The sequence below is a fragment of the Salvelinus fontinalis genome, chromosome 22, assembly GCF_029448725.1.
Source record: "Salvelinus fontinalis isolate EN_2023a chromosome 22, ASM2944872v1, whole genome shotgun sequence".
Taxonomy (NCBI): Eukaryota; Metazoa; Chordata; class Actinopteri; order Salmoniformes; family Salmonidae; genus Salvelinus; species Salvelinus fontinalis.
In genome coordinates this window covers 5,334,451-5,361,249 of record NC_074686.1, presented here as the reverse complement: position 1 = coordinate 5,361,249, position 26,799 = coordinate 5,334,451, and the positions used below count along the sequence as shown (strand labels likewise).

The window sequence follows — 26,799 nt, the reverse complement described above, 5'->3', positions numbered from 1 at the left end:
AGATGTGAAGGAGGAGGTTGATCATCAGGAGTCAGATGTGAAGGAGGAGGTTGATCGCCACGTCAGTGAAAATAAAAACCGGAAATATCACATTTACATAAGTATTCTGACCCTTTACTCAGTACTTTGTTGTAGCACCTTGGGCAGCGATTACAGCCTTCATTCTTCTTGGGTATGAGGCTACAAGCTTGGCACTCCTGTATTTGGGGAGTTTCTCCCATTCTTCTCTGCAGATCCTCTCAATCTCTGTCCGATTGGATGGGGGAGCGTTGCGGCACAGCTATTTTGAGGTCTCTGCAGAGATGTTCGATCAGGTTCAAGTCCAGACTCTGGCCGGGCCACTCAAGGACATTCAGAGACTTGTCCCGAAGCCACTCCTGCGTTGTCTTGGCTGTGTGCTTAAGGTTGTTGTCCAGTTGGAAGGTGAACCTTTGCCCCAGTCTGAGGCCCTGAGTGCAATGGAGTAGGTTTTAATCAAGGATCTCTCTGTTCTTTGCTCCATTCATCTTAGTCTCCCAGTCCCTGCCGCTGAAAACATCCCCACAGCATGATGCTGCCACCACTCTACCATAAAGGCCTGATTTGGTGGAGTGCTGCATAAATGGTTGTCTTGTGCTCCTTTGTTTTTTTTTATACATTTGAGAATCTCAGTCGACCAACAGCCTATCAACCAAACACACGACCAGTCTAATATATGGGGTCTGTCCTAGTACAGTATAGTCTACTACATGGGGTCAGTCCTTGTACAGTCTACTAAACGGGATCAGTCCTTGTACAGTCTACTAAATGGGGTCAGTCCTAGTACAGTGTGGTCTACTAAATGGGGTCAGTCCTTGTACAGTCTACTAAATGGGGTCAGTCTTAGTACAGTGTAGTCTACTATATGGGGTCAGTCCTAGTACAGTCTACTAAATGGGGTCAGTCTTAGTACAGTGTAGTCTACTAAATGGGGTCAGTCCTAGTACAGTGTGGTCTACTAAATGGGGTCAGTCCTTGTACAGTCTACTAAATGGGGTCAGTCCTTGTACAGTGTAGTCTACTACATGGGGTCAGTCCTTGTACAGTCTACTAAATGGGGTCAGTCCTAGTACAGATTAGTCCACTAAATGGGGTCAGTACTAGAACAGTGTAGTCCACTAAATGGGGTCAGTACTAGAACAGTCTACTAAATGGGGTCAGTCCTTGTACAGTCTACTAAATGGGGGTCTGAATACTTTCTGAAGGCTCTGTAGATAAATGTGGAGTAAGTCAAGGGGTCTGAATACTTAACATGTCTAATGGCCATCCCCAAGCCAAGCTGGGTAACGTGTCAAATGGCCATCCCCAAGCCAAGCTGGGTAACATGTCAAATGGCCATCCCCAAGCCTTCTCTACAGATCGATGTCCCACCCACGGGACGGTTGAGCTAATGTGCGCTAATGCGATTAGCATGAGGTTGTAAGTAACAAGACATTTTCCCAGGACATAGACATATATGATATTGGCAGAAAGCTTCAATTCTTGTTAATCTAACTGCACTGTCCAATTTACACTAGCTATTACAGTGAAAGAATACCATGCTATTGTTTGAGATATTCACAGTTATGTACTTGAAAAGTTATTAATATTCCAATTAGGCCCATTTGGGCAGTCTTGATACAACATTTTGAACAGAAATGCAATGGTTAATTGGATCAGTCTAAAACTTTGCACATACATGGCTGCCATCTAGTGGCGAAAATCTAAATTGCACCTGGGCTGGAATAATACATTATGGCCTTTCTCTTGCATTTCAAAGATGATGGTACCAAAATATACATTTTTTTTCTTTGTATTATCTTTTATTAATTTAGGCAAAAATTGAAAAAAATGGGCTGCTCCTTAAGAGTTAACTGTTGAAATAAAAGATCCCAGAATATTTCCTATGCCCTCCCAGGCCCACCTGTGAAATCCATAGATTAGGGCCTAATGAATGTATTTCAATTGACTGATTTCTTTCTATGAACTGTAACTCGGTAAAATATGCGAAATTGTTCCATGTTGCGTTTATTTTTGTGTCGAAAATCAGATTAAAATTGTTTTCAAAATATTGTTTTGATTATGAATTTAAGATTGATTGAATGCAAGTGTAAACCCCTAAATGTTGTTCACTATATAATTGGGGTATTTCAAAAATGTTAATTATAAAATAGATTAATATTAGTATTTCTTCGTTCAGATTGTCATTGTAAATGTCAATTGGTTCTCAATTGACATATCTGATTAAATAAAGGTGAAATCAAGTAAATGCCATATTATCTTTGGGAAGTCTATTTGATTCTAAATTGGGACTATAAGAATATTTTGAAGATAAATACACAAGGCAGAGTACGAGAGAGACAGAGGACGAGAGGTCAATACAGTAATCAATGGAAATAGTGTTTTTTCCTGTAATAGGGAATTAGTAATCAATGGAAATAGTGTTTTTTCCTGTAATAGGGAATTATTGATCAATGGAAATAGTATTTTTTCCTGTAATAGGGAATTATTGATCAATGGAAATTGTTTTTTTTCCCTGTAATAGGGAATTATTGATCAATGGAAAAAAAAAAAGTTCTCTGTAATAGGGAATTGTTGATCAATAGTTCAGCGACATGGAAGGATGAAGATGTACACTACCGTTCAACAGTTTGGGGTCACTTAGAAATGACCTTGTTTTTAAAAGAAAGCAATTTTTTGTCCATTAAAATAACATCAAATTGATCAGAAATACAGTGTAGACGTTGTTAATGTTGTAAATGACTATTGTAGCTAGGAACGGCAGATTTTTTAAATGATTTATCTACATAGGCGTACAGAGGCCCATTATCAGCAACCATCCCTCCTGTGTTCCAATGACACGTTGTGTTTGCTAATCCAAGTTTATCAATTTAAAAGGCTAATTGATCATTAGAAAACCCTTTTGCAATTATGTTAGCACAGCTGAAAACTGTTGTTTATTTATTTATTTATTTATTTATTTATTTCACCGTTATTTTACCAGGTAAGTTGACTGAGAACACGCTCTCATTTGCAGCAACGACCTGGGGAATAGTTACAGGGGAGAGGAGGGGGATGAATGAGCCAATTGTAAACTAGGGATTATTAGGTGACCATGATGGTTTGAGGGCCAGATTGGGAATTTAGCCAGGACACCGGGGTTAACACCCCTACTCTTGTTCTGATCAAAGAAGCAATAAAACGGGTCTTCTTTAGACTAGTTGAGTATCTGGAGCAATGTAACCTCTCAAATTCATAGACAGGTGTTGTGGTTTTTTGGCAAAGTATTTTTTTTACCCGGAGACTGTAGTGCCACTTTCTCAAAATGAACATAAATGCTGTAGGAGGGGTCTGGTGTTTTACCAGGAGACTGGGGCCGATCCCCATTTAGGAATGTATGCCTTGCCTACGCACACTCTGCATGGGGTGCAGTTGCGGGCGGTGCAGTTGCCGTAGCAGGCAGTGATACAGCCTGACAGGATGCTCTCAATTGTACACTTGTAAAAGTTTGTGAGGGTTTTAGGTGCCTAGCCAAATTTCTTCAGCCTCCTGAGGTTGAAGAGTCGCTGTTGCGCCTTCTACACCACGCTGTCTGTGTTTGGTGGACCATTTCAGTTTGTCAGTGATGTGTACGCTGAGAAACCTGAAGTTTTCCACCTTCTTCACTGCGGTCCCATCGATGTGGATGGGGGGTGCTCCCTCTGCTGTTTCCTGAAGTCCACGATCATCTCCTTTGTTTTGTTGATGTTTGGTGAGAGGTTATTTTCTTGGCACCACACTCCCAGGGCCCTCACTTCCGCCCTGTAGGCTCTCATCATTGCTGGTAATCATGCCTACTACTGTTGTGTCGTCTGCAAACTTGATAATTGAGGCTTGCGTGGCCATGCAGTCATGGGTGAACAGGAAGTACAGGAGGGGGCTGAGCACCCTTCCTTGTGAGTTTCTGCGAAGTGGAGGTGTTGTTTAAGTGTTCCCTTTATTTTTTTGAGCAGTGTATATTTATATATATATTTAATTTCTTGGGTCAAAAATTCTGGGGCTCTGCCCTGAATGATGGGTCGCCACTGACACACCCCCATCTCCAGCATCACTCTCCGTCACATGGCCTCAAACTCCACCATTTTATTTCTCTCCGTCGCCCAAGCACTTTACATTTTTAGATAATAAAGAATTTGAACTTTCCATTGAGTTAACAGCGGAGGATTGGTTGATTTCCAGGTTTTAAGAATAGTATTTAAGACGATTGACGAGAAAAGTATCGTCCAACCATCGGGTATCTCACCGCATCCTCGAAAGGCATGTCATTGAAATATGCAGACAGACAGATGAAAAGTAATTTTACATTGTATAACTGTACTTCTGCCAGCCAACTTTCTAACTCCGGCCATAACTTTATGACATCATAACATTCCCAGAAGGCATGGATTATTGAGTCATTGTTAGTTTTACACTTAAGACATGACTCTGCCGTTGTGCTGTAGTCTCTTGTATACGGGACTATCATTTGTCCCAACATCACAGGCCACAGACTTTGATACAGTTAAAGACTTACAAAAGTTTTTCTGCAGCTTGAGATCGACTGAGTTTTTTTTTTTACACCTGCCAATGTAAATCCATTGAACGAGACAAGTTACCAGACAGGACATATTGCCAATGCTCTTCCAATTTATAACCTGAATGACAATTATCTTGTGGGTGGTGGTGGTGATGACGGCCTATTGGATGACTTCGTCTATCGGGATTCCCCAAAAAAGAAGACTCTCTGGATTGATCACTGGAGTCAGATGTGAAGGAGGAGGTTGATCATCAGGAGTCAGATGTGAAGGAGGAGGTTGATCATCAGGAGTCAGATATGAAGGAGGAGGTTGATCATCAGGAGTCAGATGTGAAGGAGGAGGTTGATCATCAGGAGTCAGATGTGAAGGAGGAGGTTGATCATCAGGAGTCAGATGTGAAGGAGGAGGTTGATCATCAGGAGTCAGATGTGAAGGAGGAGGTTGATCATCAGGAGTCAGATGTGAAGGAGGAGGTTGATCGCCACGTCAGTGAAAATAAAAAACGTAAATATCACATTTACATAAGTATTCTGACCCTTTACTCAGTACTTTGTTATAGCACCTTGGGCAGCGATTACAGCCTTGATTCTTCTTGGGTATGACGCTACAAGCTTGGCACTCTTGTATTTGGGGAGTTTCTCCCATTCTTCTCTGCAGATCCTCTCAATCTCTGTCAGATTGGATGGGGGAGCGTTGCGGCACAGCTATTTTGAGGTCTCTGCAGAGATGATCGATCGGGTTCAAGTCCGGGCTCTGGTTGGGCCACTCAAGGACATTCAGAGACTTGTCCCGAAGCCACTCCTGCGTTGTCTTGGCTGTGTGCTTAAGGTTGTTGTCCAGTTGGAAGGTGAACCTTTGCCCCAGTCTGAGGCCCTGAGTGCAATGGAATAGGTTTTAATCAAGGATCTCTCTGTTCTTTGCTCCATTCATCTTAGTCTCCCAGTCCCTGCCGCTGAAAAACATCCCCACAGCATGATGCTGCCACCACTCTACCATAAAGGCCTGATTTTGTGGAGTGCTGCATAAATGGTTGTCTTGTGCTCCTTTGTTTTTTTTTATACATTTGAGAATCTCAGTCGACCAACAGCCTATCAACCAAACACACCACCAGTCTAATATATGGGGTCTGTCCTAGTACAGTGTAGTCTACTACATGGGGTCAGTCCATGTACAGTCTACTAAATGGGATCAGTCCTTGTACAGTCTACTAAATGGGGTCAGTCCTAGTACAGTGTGGTCTACTAAATGGGGTCAGTCCTTGTACAGTCTACTAAATGGGGTCAGTCCCAGTACAGTGTAGTCCACTAAATGGGGTCAGTTCTAGTACAGTGTAGTCCACTAAATGGGGTCAGTCCTAGTACAGTCTACTAAATGGGGTCAGTCTTAGTACAGTGTAGTCTACTAAATGGGGTCAGTCCTAGTACAGTCTACTAAATGGGGTCAGTCTTAGTACAGTGTAGTCTACTAAATGGGGTCAGTCCTAGTACAGTGTGGTCTACTAAATGGGGTCAGTCCTTGTACAGTCTACTAAATGGGGTCAGTCCCAGTACAGTGTAGTCCACTAAATGGGGTCAGTCCTAGAACAGTGTAGTCCACTAAATGGGGTCAGTCCTAGTACAGTCTACTAAATGGGGTCAGTCTTAGTACAGTGTAGTCTGCTAAATGGGGTCAGTCCTAGTACAGTGTAGTCCACTAAATGGGGTCAGTCCTTGTACAGTCTACTAAATGGGGTCAGTCCTTGTACAGTGTAGTCTACTACATGGGGTCAGTCCTTGTACAGTCTACTAAATGGGGTCAGTCCTTGTACAGTCTACTAAATGGGGTCAGTCCTAGTACAGTGTAGTCTACTAAATGGGGTCAGTCCTTGTACAGTCTACTAAATGGGGTCAGTCCTTGTACAGCGTAGTCCACTAAATGGGGTCAGTCCTAGTACAGTCTACTAAATGGGGTCAGTCCTTGTACAGTGTAGTCTACTAAATGGGGTCAGTCCTAGTACAGTGTAGTCCACTAAATGGGGTCAGTACTAGAACAGTGTAGTCCACTAAATGGGGTCAGTACTAGAACAGTCTACTAAATGGGGTCAGTCCTTGTCAGTCTACAAAATGGGGTCAGTCCTAGTACAGTCTACTAAATGGGGTCTGTCCTTGTACAGTCTACTAAATGGGGTCAGTCCTTGTACAGCGTAGTCCACTAAATGGGGTCAGTCCTAGTACAGTCTACTAAATGGGGTCAGTCCTTGTACAGTGTAGTCTACTAAATGGGGTCAGTCCTAGTACAGTGTAGTCCACTAAATGGGGTCAGTCCTAGTACAGTGTAGCCTACTAAATGGGGTCAGTCCTAGTACAGTGTAGTCTACTAAATTGGGTCAGTCTTAGTACAGTCTACTAAATGGGGTCAGTCTTAGTACAGTCTACTAAATGGGGTCAGTCCTAGTACAGTCCACTAAATGGGGTCAGTCCTAGTACAGTCTACTCAATGGGGTCAGTCCTAGTACAGTGTAGTCTACTAAATGGGGTCAGTCCTAGCACAGTGTAGTCTACTAAATGGGGTCAGTCTTAGTACAGTCTACTAAATGGGGTCAGTCTTAGTACAGTCTACTAAATGGGGTCAGTCCTAGTACAGTCTATTAAATGGGGTCAGTCCTAGTACAGGACACTAAATGGGGTCAGTCCTAGTACAGTCTACTCAATGGGGTCAGTCCTAGTACAGTGTAGTCTACTAAATGGGGTCAGTCCTAGCACAGTGTAGTCCACTAAATGGGGTCAGTCCTAGTACAGTCTACTACATAGGGTCAGTCCTAGTACAGTGTAGTCCACTAAATGGGGTCAGTCCTTGTACAGTCTACTAAATGGGGTCAGGCCTTGTACAGTCTACTAAATGGGGTCAGTCCTTGTACAGTGTAGTCCACTAAATGGGGTCAGTCCCAGTATAGTCTACTATATGGGATCAGTCCTAGAACAGTGTGGGAGGTTCCATCGGGCCCTAGGACTTCCCAGGGGATTTACTGACTGCATTCGCTAGGTCCATCGGGCTCTAAGACTTCCCAGGGGATTTATTGGCTGCATTCGCTAGTTCCATCAGGTCCTAGGACTTCCCAGGGGATTTACTGGCTGCATTCGCTAGGTCCATCGGGCTCTAAGACTTCCCAGGGGATTTATTGGCTGCATTCGCTAGTTCCATCGGGCCCTAGGGGTCTGAATACTTTCTGAAGGCTCTGTAGATAAATGTGGAGTAAGTCAAGGGGTCTGAATACTTAACATGTCAAATGGCCATCCCCAAGCCAAGCTGGGTAACGTGTCAAATGGCCATCCCCAAGCCAACCTGGGTAACATGTCAAATGGCCATCCCCAAGCCTTCTCTACAGATCGATGTCCCAGCCACGGGACGGTTGAGCTAATGTGCGCTAATGCGATTAGCATGAGGTTGTAAGTAACAAGACATTTTCCCAGGACATAGACATATATGATATTGGCAGAAAGCTTCAATTCTTGTTAATCTAACTGCACTGTCCAATTTACACTAGCTATTACAGTGAAAGAATACCATGCTATTGTTTGAGATATTCACAGTTATGTACTTGAAAAGTTATTAATATTCCAATTAGGCCCATTTGGGCATTCTTGATACAACATTTTGAACAGAAATGCAATGGTTAATTGGATCAGTCTAAAACTTTGCACATACATGGCTGCCATCTAGTGGCGAAAATCTAAATTGCACCTGGGCTGGAATAATACATTATGGCCTTTCTCTTGCATTTCAAAGATGATGGTACCAAAAATTACATTTTTTTTCTTTAGATAATTACATTATCTTTTATTAATTTAGGCAAAAATTGAAAAAAATGGGCTGCTCCTTAAGAGTTAACTGTTGAAATAAAAGATCCCAGAATATTTCCTATGCCCTCCCAGGCCCACCTGTGAAATCCATAGATTAGGGCCTAATGAATGTATTTCAATTGACTGATTTCTTTCTATGAACTGTAACTCGGTAAAATATGTGAAATTGTTCCATGTTGCGTTTATTTTTGTGTCGAAAATCAGACTAAAATAGTTTTAAAAATATTGTTTTGATTATGAATTTAAGATTGATTGAATGCAAGTGTAAACCCCTAAATGTTGTTCACTATATAATTGGGGTATTTCAAAAATGTTAATTATAAAATAGATTAATATTAGTATTTCTTCGTTCAGATTGTCATTGTAAATGTCAATTGGTTCTCAATTGACATATCTGATTAAATAAAGGTGAAATCAAGTAAATGCCATATTATCTTTGGGAAGTCTATTTGATTCTAAATTGGGACTATAAGAATATTTTGAAGATAAATACACAAGGCAGAGTACGAGAGAGACAGAGGACGAGAGGTCAATACAGTAACCAATGGAAATAGTGTTTTTTCCTGTAATAGGGAATTATTGATCAATGGAAATAGTGTTTTTTCCTGTAATAGGGAATTATTGATCAATAGTTCAGCGACATGGAAGGATGAAGATGTACACTACCGTTCAACAGTTTGGGGTTACTTAGAAATGACCTTGTTTTTAAAAGAAAGCAATTTTTTGTCCATTAAAATAACATCAAATTGATCAGAAATACAGTGTAGACGTTGTTAATGTTGTAAATGACTATTGTAGCTAGGAACGGCAGATTTTTTAAATGATTTATCTACATAGGCGTACAGAGGCCCATTATCAGCAACCATCCCTCCTGTGTTCCAATGACACGTTGTGTTTGCTAATCCAAGTTTATCAATTTAAAAGGCTAATTGATCATTAGAAAACCCTTTTGCAATTATGTTAGCACAGCTGAAAACTGTTGTTCTGATCAAAGAAGCAATAAAACGGGTCTTCTTTAGACTAGTTGAGTATCTGGAGCAATGTAACCTCTCAAATTCATAGACAGGTGTTGTGGTTTTTTGGCAAAGTAGCTTTTTACCCGGAGACTGTAGTGCCACTTTCTCAAAATGAACATAAATGCTGTAGGAGGGGTCTGGTGTTTTACCAGGAGACCGGGGCCGATCCCCATTTAGGAATGTATGCCTTGCACACTCTGCATGTGTTGCTACCTTTCTGAAAACCCTCACAATTGTTGGCCAACAGATTTTGTCATGGAGTTCTCATTCAATAGGGTTTAGAGTACATTTCATCTTAAGCCTTTTAAATACGGTTAAATACCTTTTAATTAGACTGTTGTCAACAGACTCAATAGAATACATGGAGAGAACATAATCTTGTTCTAGAATCTAGAATACATGGAGAGAACAGAATCTAGTTCTAGAATCTAGAATACATGGAGAGAACAGCATCTAGTTCTAGAATCTAGAATACATGGAGAGAACAGAATCTAGTTCTAGAATCTAGAATACATGGAGAGAACAGAATCTAGTTCTAGAATCTAGAATACATGGAGAGAACAGCATCTAGTTCTAGAATCTAGAATACATGGAGAGAACAGAATCTAGTTCTAGAATCTAGAATACATGGAGAGAACAGAAACTAGTTCTAGAATCTAGAATACATGGAGAGAACAGAATCTAGTTCTAGAATCTAATCTATCAACTAAAGGAAGTCATCATTCATCTCCAACTGGTAGATTTAAAAATACTCTGATCTTGTAGATTATTTAGGTACATTTTAGGTTTAGGAAAGTATGTATGAATCATAAAAAACAATAGTTCTACAAATCTAATTCTTACTAATCATGGAAGTGGGATGACAACGGCCCAATCGTACATTAACATAAGTGTTCAGACCCTTTACTCAGTACTTTGTTGAAACACCTTTGGCGGCGATTACAGCCTTGAGTCTTCTTGGGTATGACACTACAAGCTTGGCACACCTGTATTTGGGGAGTTTCTACCATTCTTCTCTGGAGATCCTCTCAAGCTCTGTTAGGTTGGATGGGGAGTGTCGCTGCACAGCTATTTTCATGTCTCTCCAGAGATGTTTGATCGGGTTCAAGTCCGGGCTCTGGCTGGGACACTCAAGGACAACAGTGCAGTAATATCGAACAACTTTACAACAATACACACATCTAAAGGAATGGAATTAACAATATATACAAATTTAGGGGAGTAATGTCAGAGCGGCATAGACTAAGATACAGTAGAATAGGATAGAATACAGTATATACATATGAGATGAGTAATGCAAAATATGTAAACATTATTAAAGTGACTAGTGTTCCATTTTTAAAGTGGCCAGTGATTCCAAGTCTATGTATATAGGCAGCAGCCTCTAATGTGCTAGTGATGGCTATTTAACAGTATTTAACAGTTTGATGGCATTGAGATAGAAGCTGTTTTTCAGTCTCTCTGTCCCAGCTTTGATGTTCCTGTACTGACCTCGCCTTCTGGATGATAACGGGGTGAAGAGGCAGTGGCTCGGGTGGTTGTTGCCCTTGATGACCTTTTTGACCTTCCTGTGACATCGGGTGCTGTAGATGTCCTGGAGGGCAGGTAGTTTGCCCCCGGTGATGCATTGGGCAGACCGCATTGCGGGCGGTGCAGTTACTGTACCAGGCGGGGATACAGCCTGACAGGATGCTCTCAATTGTACACGTGTAAAAGTTTGTGAGGGTTCTAGGTGCCTAGCCAAATTTCTTCAGCCTCCTGAGGTTGAAGAGTCGCTGTTGCGCCTTCTACACCACGCTGTCTGTGTTTGGTGGACCATTTCAGTTTGTCAGTGATGTGTATGCTGAGGAACCTGAAGTTTTCCACCTTCTCCACTGCGGTCCCATCGATGTGGATGGGGGGTGCTCCCTCTGCTGTTTCCTGAAGTCCACGATCATCTCCTTTGTTTTGTTGATGTTTGGTGAGAGGTTATTTTCTTGGCACCACACTCCCAGGGCCCTCACTTCCGCCCTGTAGGCTCTCATCATTGCTGGTAATCATGCCTACTACTGTTGTGTCGTCTGCAAATTTGATAATTGAGGCTTGCATGGCCACGCAGTCATGGGTGAACAGGAAGTACAGGAGGGGGCTGAGCACCCTTCCTTGTGAGTTTCTGCGAAGTGGAGGTGTTTTTTTCTACCTTCACCACCTGGGGGTGGCCCGTCAGGAAGTCCAGGACCCAGTTACACAGGGGTGGGTTCAGACCCAAGGCCTCGAGCTTAATGATGAGCTTGGAGGGTACTATGGTGTTGAATGCTGAGCTATAGTCAATGAACAGCATTCTTGCATAGGTATTCCTCTTGTCCAGATGGGATAGGGCAGTGTGATGGCGCTTGCATCTTCTGTGGATCTATTGGGGCGGGAATCAAATTGAAGTGGGTCTAGGGTCACAGGTAAGGTGGAGGTGATATGATCCTTGACTAGTCTCTCAAAGCACTTCATGACGACGGAAGTGAGCATCTGGGGACAGTAGACTGGGATAGGGAGAGATTGAATATGTCCGTAATATGTCTCATAGCAAAGGGTCTGAATACTTATGTAAATAAGGTATTTCTGTTTTTTATTTGTAATAATTTTCCGACAATTTCGAAAAACCTACTTTCACTTTGTCATTATGGGGTATTGTGTGTAGATTGATGAGGAACATTTTCTATTTAATCTATTTTAGAATAAGGCTGTAACGTAACAAAATGTGGAAAAAGTCAAGGTGTCTGAATACTTTCCGAATGCGCTGTAAACTAAAGTTTAAAATAGTTCATTAAATACATTTAAAATTAACTTGATCTGAAAATAAAATATGATCCTCAACTGCGTTTCCCACTCCAGTCAGCAGACGGCGATGTGCGTTTTTCAGGCGATGCTGCTAGCGTGACGTATAATCTAGTAGACGGTTCTTCATAAACAGCTAGTCGACCACCTCGGTAGCTTGCTAGCCAACATAGCCGAAAGATTCCAGCTATTTATACCCATTTGGTCTATATTAGCTGCTGTGTTTTAGACACACTTCTGTCGTATCTACTTCTTAACCTATTTCATTTAATATTTACGTTGTTTTTATTAGTCAGCTATAGTAGCTGGCTGGTTAAATTAGCACTAATCTAGTCGCTAATGATAACTAGCGAGCTAATATCCCCGAACATGAGCTCCCTACAGTTCACCCCTCCTGCTGAAGAAGAAGTCTGCTGGACGGAGAAAGAAGCTCTGTGTCTGAAGGTTGTCGTGAAAGAGGAGAAGGAAGAGGAGGATGTCACAGTAAAAATAGAAGTAGAGGATGAGGCTGTTACAGTAAAAGAAGAGAAAGACGTTACAGTGAAAGAAGAGGAAGACGCGTTCAGAGTGAAAGAGGAGGAGGCTGTTACAGTAAAAGAAGAAGAGAAAGACGTTTCAGTGAAAGAAGAGGAAGACGCGTTCAGAGTGAAAGAGGAGAATGTTTCAGTAAAAGAAGAGGAAGATGCCGATTTTGAAGTGAAGGAGGAAGGAGAGGATGAGGAGACGGAAGGTCAGATTAACACCAGTAAATACTAATATTTAATAACGGGGGCACAAACTCTGCAGTTGTTGAACTGATGTACAGAAACGTGGTTTTAAAGCAGGAATGGTTTTTGTGGATACATTTTAAAGTAAAAAATCAGTCTGGTGTAATTCCGCTACTGTGGAATTGCCCAGCTCCTAACTACTGAACAATATTATAAACGCAACCATTTCAAACATTTTACTGAGTTACAGTTTATAGAAGTCGATTTAAATAAATTCATTAGGCACTAATCTATGTATTTCAAGACTGGGCAGGTGCGCTGCCATAGGCCCACCCACTGGGGAGCCAGGCCCAGCCAATCAACTGAGTTTTTCCCCACAAAAGGGCATTATTACAGACAGAAATACTCCTCTGCACCCTCTCCTCAGACGATCCCGCATGAAACATGGGACCAACACTTTCCATGTTGCGTTTATATTTATGTTCCGTACATAAACTTGTCAGCGCAGAGCCCTGAACTATAATAATTAGTAAGCATTTTATCTGGCAGGACGGGCACTTTGTTGATTCTTGATGTTCACTTGTACAACTGTTCATCATTACTATTGTATCTAAATGTATTATTTTAACACAGACTCGGGTCACAAAAATGTAATTACATGGAGCAATATACCACATTACTTCATACTTACATTTCTTGTTTTACAAACGTTGCCAATCGTGCTCATTCGTTTTCTTGTTGTTGTGATTTTTGGTGTAATCAGTCATGGCAAAAAAATATTTGGCCTGGTAAAAAAATCAGTGGCTGGTATATTCTTTCCTCTGCCTGCCACACTGGCTGGTGGACCAAACTAAAACAAGACTTAGAAGACATTTAGTCTACAATCTTAGATGTTACTACTAATGTGAAAACAAGACAAAATATGACTAGTCTTGCTAATTTTAAGACAAATGTCAAATACTCATTACATTCATTACAGAAGACAGTTGTTGTACATCATCATAGCTACGCTGTTGGCATCACCTTTTACAGTAGATTTCCGCTGTTGTGGGCCTTTAACCATCTGTCTGACTTTGTTGTTCACACAGGAGAGAGACGGGACTATCGTGGGTCCTCTGGGGAGCTTCAACAACATCATGAAGCTGACAAGGCAGAAAAGAGTCTCTCCACATCAGGACACCTCAAGAAACACCATCAGAGACCCGCAGGAAAGAAACCTCACTGCTGCTCTGACTGTGGGAAACATTGCAAATCTTCATCAAAACTAAAAATACACCAGCGAGTACACACAGGAGAGAAACCTTATAGCTGTAATCAATGTGGGAAGAGTTTTACTAATTCAAGTAATCTGAAAACACACCAGAGAACACACACAAGAGAGAAGCCTTATAGCTGTGATCAGTGTGGCAAGAGTTTTACTCAGTCAAGCAACCTGGTAACACACCAGAGAACACACACAGGAGAGCAGCCATATAGCTGTGATCAGTGTGGCAAGAGTTTTACTCAGTCAAGCAACCTGGTATCACATCAGAGAACACACACAGGAGAGCAGCCATATAGCTGTGAGCAATGTGGGAAAAACTTTTCTCTGGGAGAACGCCTTAAAGAGCACCAGAGAACACACACAGGAGAGAAACCTTATAGCTGTGATCAGTGTGGCAAGAGTTTTACTCAGTCATGCAATCTGGTATCACACCAGAGAACACACACAGGAGAGCAGCCATATAGCTGTGATCAATGTGGCAAGAGTTTTACTCAGTCAAGCAATCTGGTATCACACCAGAGAACACACACAGGAGAGCAGCCATATAGCTGTGATCAGTGTGGGAAGAGTTTTACTCAGTCAAGCAGCCTGAATAGACACCAGAGAACACACACAGGAGACAAACCTTCTTACCACTGCTCTGACTGTAATTTGTTTTTATCTCTTGATTTATTTGACAGATTGCCAGTAGTGTGAAAACCTGTCATCAAGGCAAAGGGTGGCTACTTTGAAGAATATACAATATTTTTTGATTTGTTTAACACTTTTTTGGTTTCTTCAGGATTCCATTATTGTGTTATTTCATAGTTTTGATGTCTTCACTATTATTCTACAATGTAGAAAATAGTAAAAATAAAACCCTTAAATGAGGTGTGTTTTACTGGTACTGTATATATATACATGGCTTAATGCATCATTACATTAGCCATTTAGCCCCAATATGAAACTGGTCTCTTACTGTTTAACCAGAATAACATGAGTTGTGCCCTTCAAACTGGCAAACTGTTAGTCCATAATTAACTAGTCTCTCACTGTTCAACCAGAATGACATGAGTTGTGCCCTTCAAACTGTTAGACTGTTAATCCATAAGCATATTCAGCTACTTAGTGGCAAGAAAAAGTATGTGAACCCTTTGGAAATACCTGGTTTCTGCATAAATTGGTCATCAAATTTGATCTTCATCTAGGTCACAACAATAGACAAACAAAGTCTGCTTAAACTAATAACACACAAACTATATGTTTTCATGTCTTTATTGAACACACCATGTAATCATTCGCAGTGCAGGGTGGAAAAAGTGTGTGAACCCTTGGATTTAATAACTGGTTGACCCTCCTTTGGCAGCAATAACCTCAACCAAACGTTTTCTGTAGTTGCGGATCACACCTGCACAACGCTCAGGAGTAATTTTGGACCATTCCTCTTTACAAAACTGTTTCAGTTCATCAATATTCTTGGGATGTCTGGTGTGAACTGCTCTCTTGAGGTCATGCCACAGCATCTCAATCGGATTGAGGTCAGGACTCTGACTGGGCCACTCCAGAAGGCGTATTTTCTTCTGTTTAAGCTATTCTGTTGTTAATTTACTTTTGTGTTTTGGGTCGTTGTCCTGTTGCATCACCCAACTTGAGCTTCAATTGGGAGGACAGATAGCCTAACATTCTCCTGCAAAATGTCTTAATAAACTTGGGGATTTATTTTTCCCTCGATGATTGCAAGCTGTCCAGGCCCTGAAGCAGCAAAACAGCCCCAAACCACGATGCTCCCTCCACCATACTTTACAGTTGGAATGAGGTTTTGATGTTGCTGTGCTGTGCCTTTTTTTCTCCACACATGGTGTTGTGTTTTCCTTCCAAACAACTCAACTGTAGTTTCATCTGTCCACGAACATGTTGCCAGTAGCTCTGTGGAACATCCAGGTGCACTTTTGCAAACTTCAGACATGCAGCAATGTTTTTTTTGGACAGCAGTGGTTTCTTCCGTGGTGTCCTCCCATGAACACCATTCTTGTTTAGTGTTTTACCTATTGTAGACTCGTCAACAGAGATGTTATCATGTTCCAGAGATTTCTGTAAGTCTTTAGCTGACACTAGGATTCTTCTTAACTTCATTGAGCATTCTGCACTGTGCTCTTGCAGTCATCATTGCTGGACGGCCACTCCCAGGGAGAGTAGCAACAGCGCTGAACTTTATCCATTTATAGACAATTTGTCTTACCGTGGACTGATGAACATCAAGGCTTTTAGAGATACTTTTGTAACCCTTTCCAGCTTTATGCAAGTCAACAATTCTTAATCTTAGGTCTTCTGAGATCTATTTTGTTCGAGGCTTGGTTCACATCAGGCAATGCTTCTTGTGAAAAGCAAACTCAAATTTTGTGAGTCTTTATTATAGGGCAGGGCAGCTCTAACCAACATCTCCAATCTCGTCTCATTGGTCTCCAGGTTAGCTGACTCCTGACTCCAATTAGCTTTTGTAGAAGTCATTAGCCTAGGGGTTCACATACTTTTTCCAACCTACACTGTGAATGTTTAAATGATGTATTCAATATAGACAAGAAAAATACAATCATTTGTTTGTTATTATTTATTATCAAATTTGATGACCAATTTATGCAGAAATCCAGGTCATTCCAAAGGGTTCACATACTTTTTCTTGCCACTGTAGATGTCATGTTATGTTCTCTACAATGAATCATCACCAAGTGAAATAAAGTTGATAAGATATTCTTAATAGACATTAAATAAAAAAATGGTTGTTCAGAAATGATTAATTATAATTTTTCTCTCAAGAAATGAACTAAATATTTCACAATAATTATCACTGCTGATATTCACAGAGAATAATTACAAGGATCATATTTCTCAGTTGCATTGACCTGCAGTCATCAGACACCCCCTCTCCCTTATGCACATGTGACTGAAATGTAACCAATCACAAAAATCACTGAGACAGTTTTGATGGCCCAATAAAGAAACAGCAAGTTTCTGCCAGCCAATGTGATAATTCCAGTGCAGTACATGTGTTGAGGGATAATTCCAGTACAGTACATGTGTAAAGACTGTAGAGGGATCATTACAGTACATGTGTAAATGGTGTAGAGGGATCATTTCAGTACAGTACATGTGTAAATGGTGTAGAGGGATCATTCCAGTACAGTACATGTGTAGAGGGATAATTTCAGTACAGTACATGTGTAAAGGGTGTAGAGGGATCATTCCAGTACAGTACATGTGTAGAGGGATAATTCCAGTGCAGTACATGTGTAGAGGGATAATTTCAGTACAGTACATGTGTAGAGGGATAATTTCAGTACAGTACATGTGTAAAGGGTGCATTCCAGTACAGTACGTGTGTAGAGGGATAATTTCAGTACAGTACATGTGTAGAGGGATAATTCCAGTGCAGTACATGTGTAGAGGGATAATTTCAGTACAGTACATGTGTAAAGGGTGCAGAGGGATAATTCCAGTGCAGTACATGTGTAGAGGGATAATTCCAGTACAGTACATGTGTAAAGGCGATAATTCCAGTACAGTACATATGTAAAGGGTGTTGAGGGATAATTCCAGTACAGTACATATGTAAAGGGTGTTGAGGGATAATTCCAGTGCACTGATTATTTACTGGAGACTTAAAATGCTGAAAACAGGCCCCTAGTGGAATGACAACAACATGGCTGCTTGTTAAAGAAGAGATGGAGGGAGAGAGAGAGGTAACCATATACATTGCACATGGACCGTAAGAAATCCTGAATGTATTGAACTGCCTGGGCTCGCAGGGGATGTGTTAATGTGTGTGTCTGCAGGTGTCTATCTGGTCAAAACCACTGATACAGGAGCCCCTCCACCCTCTGGTGGGATGGATCATGTCTACAGAGAAACCTAGATTCAAATACTTAGATTTGTGTGTATTGGGTATATGTTATGAAATTGTTAGATATTACTTGTTTGATATTACTGCACCATCGGAGCTAGAAACACAAGCGTTTCACTACACCCACAATACCATCTGCTAAACACGTGTATGTGACCAAGAAAATGTGATTTTGATTTGAAATAAACGTCCTATTTATCAAAGATGCTTTTGGATGTGGTCAAAATTACTCCAAAGGACGTGAATTTTTTTTAAGTCCATTTTGATACAGAAACACTAAACCACGATTTAGATTTATTAAGAACAAGTTGATTGACAAAGTCATGATAAATTGGAAGAATAGAGTAAACCACATTTTGGCTATGATAAAAGATGTGCCTCTGGGGTCAAAAAAAGGATCATGTCAAAAGTATAGTTCAATGCAAATGTGTAGTGGGTGTAAAGTTTGTTTTAAATTCTCACTCATTAAACACGAATCAATCAACACATGCTTCTCTTTGGAAAAAACAAACAAAAAAAAAACAAGTAGAGAGTGAGGCTGTTACCGTGAAAGAAGAAGAGAAAGCCGTTTCAGTGAAAGAAGAGGAAGACGCGCTCAGAGTAAAGGAAGATGAGGATGTTACAGTAAAAGAAGAGGAGGAGGAGAAAGAGGAGGGATCATTTTTTGGAGTGAAAGAGGAGGCGGGGGAGATGACTGTCACATTGAAAGAGGAGAAGGAGGAAGAAGAGGAGGTTGGAGATCTGTTTAACCCCAGTAAGTACCGTCTCTGCAGTCGTTGAACCAATATGCAGTAAAGGGGTCCTACACTTTAATGTTGTTCTGTAGGAATGGCTGAAGCTACACTGTAACGTGTAGAACATCAAGAGTGGACCATCAACAAAACGTTAACAATTGATCAAATGCATCCAATGACCATGCCTGAAATACTGTAGTCGTCCTCAATATCTCCTTTTAGATAAACCCAATATGTTCTCTTAAAGGGGCAATCAGCAGTTGTTACATCCATTTTGGGACTTATACATTAATGATATGTACCCATTGTTTCATGAAGAAATCACTTATAAATGCGTGAGCTTAGTTCAACCATCAGAACCCAAAATATAAGCTTTTTTTACTCCAATGTTTGTCAGTAAATATAAACAAACACTGTATATCCTCAAAACATGGTTAAAACTAGAATGTTGATATCATGGATGGTTGCATTTCTCCAGCCCCATCCCTCAGCTTTTTACCGAAATGGGCGTGGAGTCTGCCTTGTTACTCCTAAAGGTCCAAGGACTGTATGTTATTTTCAGAGGTAGACTGACTCTGGCAGCTAAAATAGTCAAATATTCCACCTAAATGTGAATCGATTCTCAATTGCGATACATTTCTAGAAACATAAATCGCTGTACTTTCATATCACATCAACAAAATTTCACACAATACTTTCATATCACATCAAAATAGGTAACCAGTCGCGACACCCCAAACGGTAAACCAAATTAGTATCTCGTCATTTCTCCTTCCTTCAGGCTTCTTTTTCTTCTTTGGACTTTATATGGCGGTTGGCAACCAACTTTAAGGTGCATTACCACCACCAACTGGACTGGAGTGTGGAGTTCATCTTTCAATCACCCACGTGGGTAAAAACCAAGACAGTCATGAAGAGGGCACAACAAAACATTTTCCCCCTCAGGAGTCTGAAAAGATTTGGCATGGGTCCCCAGATCCTCAAAAGGTAATACAGCTCCACCATCGAGAGCATCATGACCGGTTGCATCACCGCCTGGTATGGCAACTGCTCGGCATCTGACCGTAAGGCGCTACAGAGGGTAGTACGAACGGCCCAGTACATCACTGTGGCCAAGCTTCCTGCCATCCAGGACCTATATAATAGGCGGTGTCAGAGGAAAGCCCACAAAATTGTCACAGACTCCAGTCACCCAAGTCATAGACTGTTTTCTCTGCTACCGCATGGCAAGCGGTACCGGAGCGCCAAGTCTAGGACCAAAAGCCTCCTCAACAGCTTCTACCCCCAAGCCATAAGACTGCTGAACAATTCATAAAATCACCACCGGACAATTTACATTGACCCCCCCACCCCTCTCCCTTTTCTACACTGCTGCTACTCGCTGGTTGTTTGTTACCTATGCATAGTCACTACGCTCCCACCTTCATGTACATATTACCTCAACTAGCCTGTACCCCCGCACACTGACTCGGTCCCGGTCCCCCCTGTATAAAGCCTCGTTATTGTTATTCTCATTGTGTTACTTTTTATTATTACTTTTTATTTGAGTCTACTTGGTAAACATTTTCTTCTTCTTGAACTGCGCAGTTGGTTAAAGGCTTGTAAGTAAAGCATTTCACGGTGAAGTCTAAGTTGGTGTCTTGACGGATTTGTAAAAAACGGTTTGTCATAAAACACTATATATATTTTTTAAATGTTGCTGACACTCCTCCCCAGAGGTGTCTCATTATTGGGATTCATTGCTGATTCCTACCTGTAGCTCACTATGAGGTGTCTAGTGATACAGGTTAAGGGCCCTGTTGGAGATTGGTGGTTGGTAGCGGAGTCGAGGGAACAAGCAGGGTTGGACACGGCCATGTTATTATCCCACACACAGTCTCTGTGGTTCATATGAACCCCATTCCTGGGAATTAGATTTGATTACAAATCACCCCTGTCTGTTACCACAGAACGGTTCCGTCTGTCCCATTCCCAGCTAGGTTACGAGGCGCTTTGTCGCCAGTACCTATGACTGGTTGATAGGGGAAACCTCCATGCTTTTTATAGAAAAAGTAAATAGGGGAAAACTATTTAGTAAACTGAAATAAAACAACAAACCTGTTTGAAAAATTAAAACTATTCCAAAACTATCTTTGACTCCAAAACTAAAATAGACTAAAATAATAACCAGCATGAATTATGTTCATTTTGAATAATTTATATCTTAATTTTGGGCAAAAATAGAATAGTGTTTTAAATATTTTTTTATGTGGTTTTAAAGCTTCTGAACCTGGTGGCTGGTAAATGCTGCCATGGGATGGCAATGTTTCAAATATACCTAGCTTATGTATCACTGTCACTTGCTATCACCAGAAATACTTTAAGAATTGAGGATATTGGAAACTCCTTTCGATTCGTATTAACAGCTTAAAGAAAATAACATTGGCATGAATTTCCCTCTGTGAACAAGAAGCACAACATTACAAATATTTTCAGAGATGTGAGATAATTAACTTGTTCTCTGTAATATCGTATAGATTTGCAATCGTGACATTACGTACTTTCAAGGTAAATAGGCATGTTTCTCGACTCATACCCTGATGTTAAAACGGGATTTCGTGAGAATTAGCTTAGGAACTGCGTTTCACAGCATGACAATGTGAACGTGATTGGTCGACCGCTTGGCATTCAGGCCAAAGAGTTCAATCTTGGTTTCATCAAACCTTCCTTCTGGAAGGTTCTCCCATCTCCACAGAGGAACTTTGGAGCTCTGTCAGTGACCATCAGGTTTTTGGTCACCTCCCTGACCAAGGCCCCCCAATCGCTCAGTTTGGCCGGGTGACCAGTTCTAGGAAGAGTATTCCATTTAAGAATGATGGAGGCCACTGTGTTCTTGGGGACCTTCAATGCTGCAGAATTTGTTTTGGTACCCTTCCTCAGATCTGTACCTCAACACAATCCTGTCTCGGAGCTCTAAGGGCAATTCCTTTGCCCTCATTGCTTGGTTTTTGCTCTGACATGCACTGTCAACTCTGGGACCTTATATAGACAGGTGTGTGTCTTCCAAATCACGTCCAATCAATTGAATTTACCACAGGTGGACTACAAACAATTTGTAGATACATCTCAAGGATGATTAATGGAAACAGGATGCACCTGAAAGCAATTTTGAGTCTCATAGCAAAGGGTCTGAATACGTATGTAAGTAAGGTATTTCTGTTTTTTACCTGTTTTCACTTTGTCATTATTGTGTGTAGATTAATGAGGATTCTATTTTTAAATCCATTTTAAGATAAAGCTGTAACGTAACAAAATGTGTAAAGGGAAGGGCTCTGAACTTTCTGAATGATCTCTGTTTAATTTTATTTTTAAAAATGTTACCTTTATTTAACTCCCAATCACGGCCGGTTGTGACACAGCCTGGACTCGAACCAGGGTGTCTGTAGTGACGCCTCAAGCACTGAGATACAGTGTCTTAGACCGCTGCGCCACTCGGGAGCCCCAAAATCATGTTCTAGTGCTGTCCCCACCTAAAATAAATCTTGGTCAACCAAGAGTCATCTGTTATTTCTACCAATCGATGTGTGTATTTTTCCATATATAGACACACCTCATGTGTTTTAATAAAATCAACTGTATGTACTGAACTTGTCTGATGCTTTAAGCACGCTGTTTGATCAAATAATTAAGACACACAAATGACTCGAGGGAGCCAGAGATCAAGATAACCTAACCAGAAGAGAGAGAAATTCTGCCATTATGATCCTGAAGTTTCCGGTAATGGGCTACACCAGTGGTCGGCAACCTTTTCCATTTGGAGTGGCAATTTATCTCACCATTTCAACTGATCTGGTGCCAGTTAGGATTTACATATGCACATTTTCGTGGAACAGTTTCATTTAATTTATAATCGTATCTCAAGATCATTATCTGTGATTAATCTACATTCTATCTAAATGAAAATGATACAAATCTAAAAGTAACTTTTATTGCCATTGCCAACTATGTAAAAATAGCCTACATAAAGCAAACAAATAAAAACATTGCAGCCTGCAGGTAGAAAATATCCTAGAAATTACATTAGCTAAGCATGGCCTGTCTACAACGAACTGGAAACATTGTATCAACTATCAACTGGGTCAGCCCAAAACTTGAGATAGCAAGCTTGCAACATTGCATAAAATCTGATATCCATATCACGCCGAAACCAATAGAACAGGGGGCAAACATTTAGGGTTCTTCATTGTGACATCATTAAAATACTCCTTCTAGAATGTTAAAACATTCTACACTTACATCATTAAAATACTCCTACTACAATGTTAAAATATTCTACAGTGTGACATTATTTCATTGATGTCATGAAAACCCTCCTTCATGAATGTATTTTCTGATGCTTGATAAGATATCTTTTATCAGAGTATCTCTTGTCACACTGATCACAGCTATTCGTTTTCTCTCCTGTGTGTGTTCTCTGGTGTACCGTCAGATCACTAGATGTAGTAAAAATCTTCCCACATTGATCACAGCTATAAGATGGTGGACAGAAATACTGGGAGAGAGGGGTACCCCTACACAGAACTGAACTGGATCAAAGATGGCGGACAGAAATACTAGGAGAGAGGGGTGCCCCTACACAGAACTGAACTGGATCAAAGATGGTGGACAGAAATACTAGGAGAGGGGTACCCCTACCTCACAAGAAACAGACTTCATTATAATCAAATTACACCACACTGAATATTATGTTACTATTATCTCCATCCTCACTTCTAGGGACAGGAACTACACAAAAGCACCTGCCCTATCAAGAATAGCCTACTCTCTCACTGACAGTTGGGGCTGCTATCCTTTCACCCTCCATGGCTATTCTGACTAAACTCAAAATAGACATATACAGTATTCATGGAATTTACATAAATCAAATACGTTTGTATTATTTACATAGTTTATTCAATTATTCAAAATAAACATATATGTTTGATATTTACCTACAAATCCCAAGCACTGTGCCAGATGAGTTTGTCTCCAATATAGGCCCCTTTCTGTGTTTGCTAAAATTGCGACAAGGGTGATGCGCAAGCAATCTGGTTTCAGAAAGTCCTCCATGCTAATGAGGATACTACTATTTACCAAAATTGCTTCTAGTTTTTCACATTATATTCTGAATATTACAGCTCAGCTACTTTGAGTTTCTCAAGGAAACTCACATTAAGCTCTGTGTCTATTCACTAATTCACCACCGTGGGGTCATAGGCTGACAGCAAAAATAGCCTCCATTTACAGTGCATTTCACATTACTTTTGGATTATAATTGTAAGGCTTGTTTGAATGTCCTGATTAGAATAATGTTTGTGTTATTGTCAAAATTAACTACTTTATATTTAAAAACAACTTCAACCAGTAAAATGCTCTTTGGCTAGTTTTCCATCAGCCTGACAATGAGGGTTTGTACACTAAGTGTTCAACAAATTGGCCCATAACTTCACCTAACAATAACATAGACCTACTGTTGTACCCATAGCTTCACCTAACAACATAGACCTACTGTAGGACCGATAACTTCAGCTAACAACAACATAGACCTACTGTGTGACCCGTAACTTCACATAACAGGATTATAAATAATTTAATATTTCAGGTGAAACATGGAAAATAAAATGTCTTTGTCATGACATTTCATAACCTGATCACCAGATAATTTTGTGAATAATCCCACTAGGCTACTCTTTAATGTGTTGTCATTCTAAATGTCCTGAATAAAGGAAAATAGCTCTGTGTGTTGTACAACAGCCTATCAATGTCTATATTCCATCAAGGAACAGTTCTCTACACATTATGAATAATGTGTAATTATTTTTAGAATCACATGACAGGATCCATTTGGGTGTTGTGAATCAACTTAAGGTGACTCTCGGTTAGAACAATTGGATTTAGCAAACTCTGAAATGATTTAGGATTTCTGTGCCCATGAAAACTGTTTTCCCTGCGTAACATAAGGAGACAGTAAATGTTACGTAGTTAGAGTGCATTTCAGAAATCTGAATACAAAAAAACTGTCCGACAGCAGATCCAGTATTTAAGTTGAAGTTCATCATATGACAAGCTTAACTTCCTTCCATTCTGCTAGCAAACGTGCAATCTTTGGAAAATAAAATTGATGACCACAAAGACTAAACTACCAACGGAACATTCAAAACGGAGTCGTGGCTGAACAACAACATTATCAACATACAGCTGGATGGTTATACGCTGCACCGGCAGGATAGAACAGCGGCGTCTGGTAAGACAAGGGACGGCGGACTATGTATTTTGTAAATAACAGATGGTGCACGATATCTAAGGAAGTCTCGAGCTATTGCTTGCCTGAGGTAGAGTATCTCATGTTAAGCTGTAGACCACACGAGCTACCTAGAGAGTTTATCTGTATTTTTCGTAGCTGTTTTACATACCACCACAGACTGAGGCTGGCACTAAGACCGCATGGAATGAGCTGTATTCCGCCATAAACAAACAGGAAAACGCTCACCCAGAGGCAGTGGTCTTAGTAGCCGGGGACTTTAATGCAGGGAAACTTAAATCCGTCTTACCAAATTTCTATCAGCATGTTAAATGTGCAACCAGAGGGAAGATAACTCTGGACCACCTTTACTCCACACACAGAGATGCATACAAAGCTCCCCCCCCCCTTCATTTGGCAAATCTGACCATAATTTTATCCTCCCGATTCCTGCTTACAAGCAAAAATTAAAGCAGGAAGCACCAGTGACTCCATCAATACGAAAGTGGTCAGATGAAGCGGATGCAAAGCTACAGGACTGTTTTGCAGCACAGACTGGAATATGTTCCGGGATTCCTCCGATGGCATTCAGGAGTACACCACAACAGTCATTGGCTTCATCAATAACTGCATCGATGACGTCGTCCCCACAGTGACCGTACGTACATACCCCAATCGGAAGCCATGGATTACAGGCAACATCCGCACTAAGCTAAAGGCTAGAGCTGCCGCTTTCAAGGAGCGGGACTCTAACCCGGAAGCTTATAAGAAATCCCGCTATGCCCTCCGACGAACCATCAAACAGGCAAAGTGTCAATACAGGACTAAGATCCAATCGCACTACACCGGCTCTGACGCTCGTTGGATGTGGCAAGGCTTGCAAACCATTACAGACTACAAAGGGAAGCACAGCCGATAGATGCCCAGTGACAGAAGAGCTAAACTACAGCAAATAACACTGAAACATTCATGAGAGCACCAGCTGTTCCGGAAGACTGTGTGATCATGCCCTACGCAGCCGATGTGAGTAAGACTTTTAAAAAGTTCAACATTCACAAGGCTGTAGGGCCAGACGGATTACCAGGATGTGTACTGCGAGCATGCGCTGACCAACCGGCAAGTGTCTTCACTGTTATTTTCAACCTCTCCCTGTCCGAGTCTGTAATACCAACATGTTTTAAGCAGACCACCATAGTCCCTGTGCCCAAGAACACTAAGGTAACCTGCCTAAATGACTACCGAACCATAGCACTGACGTCTGTAGCCATGAAGTGATTTGAAAGGCTGGTCACGGCTCACAACACCATTATCCCAGAAACCCAAGACCCACTCCAATTTGCATACCGCCCTAACAGATCCACAGATGATGCAATCTCTGTTGCACTCCACACTGCCCTTTCCCACCTGGACAAAAGGAACACCTATGTGAGAAGGCTATTCATTAACTACAGCTCAGCGTTCAACACCATCATGCCCTCAAAGCTAATCAATAAACTAAGGAACCTGGGACTAAACACCTCCCTCTGCAACTGGATCCTGGACTTCCTGACGGCCGACCCCAGGTGGTAAGGGTAGGTAACAACGCTGATCCTCAACACAGGGGCCCCTCAGGGGTGCATGCTCAGTCCCCTCCTGTACGCCCTGTTCACTCATGACTGCTCATTCACTCATGACTGCACGACTCCAACACCATCATTAAGTTTGCCGATGACACAACAGTGGTAGGCCTGATCAACGACAAG

The 26,799-nt window shown here is 41.2% G+C and overlaps 1 pseudogene; it reads left to right on the top strand.

Moving 5' to 3' along the window:
* Nucleotides 1-12,346: 12,346 nt before the first annotated feature.
* The window catches only part of LOC129819455 (zinc finger protein 271-like), a 30,864-nt pseudogene continuing 16,411 nt past the window's right edge, over nt 12,347-26,799 (top strand).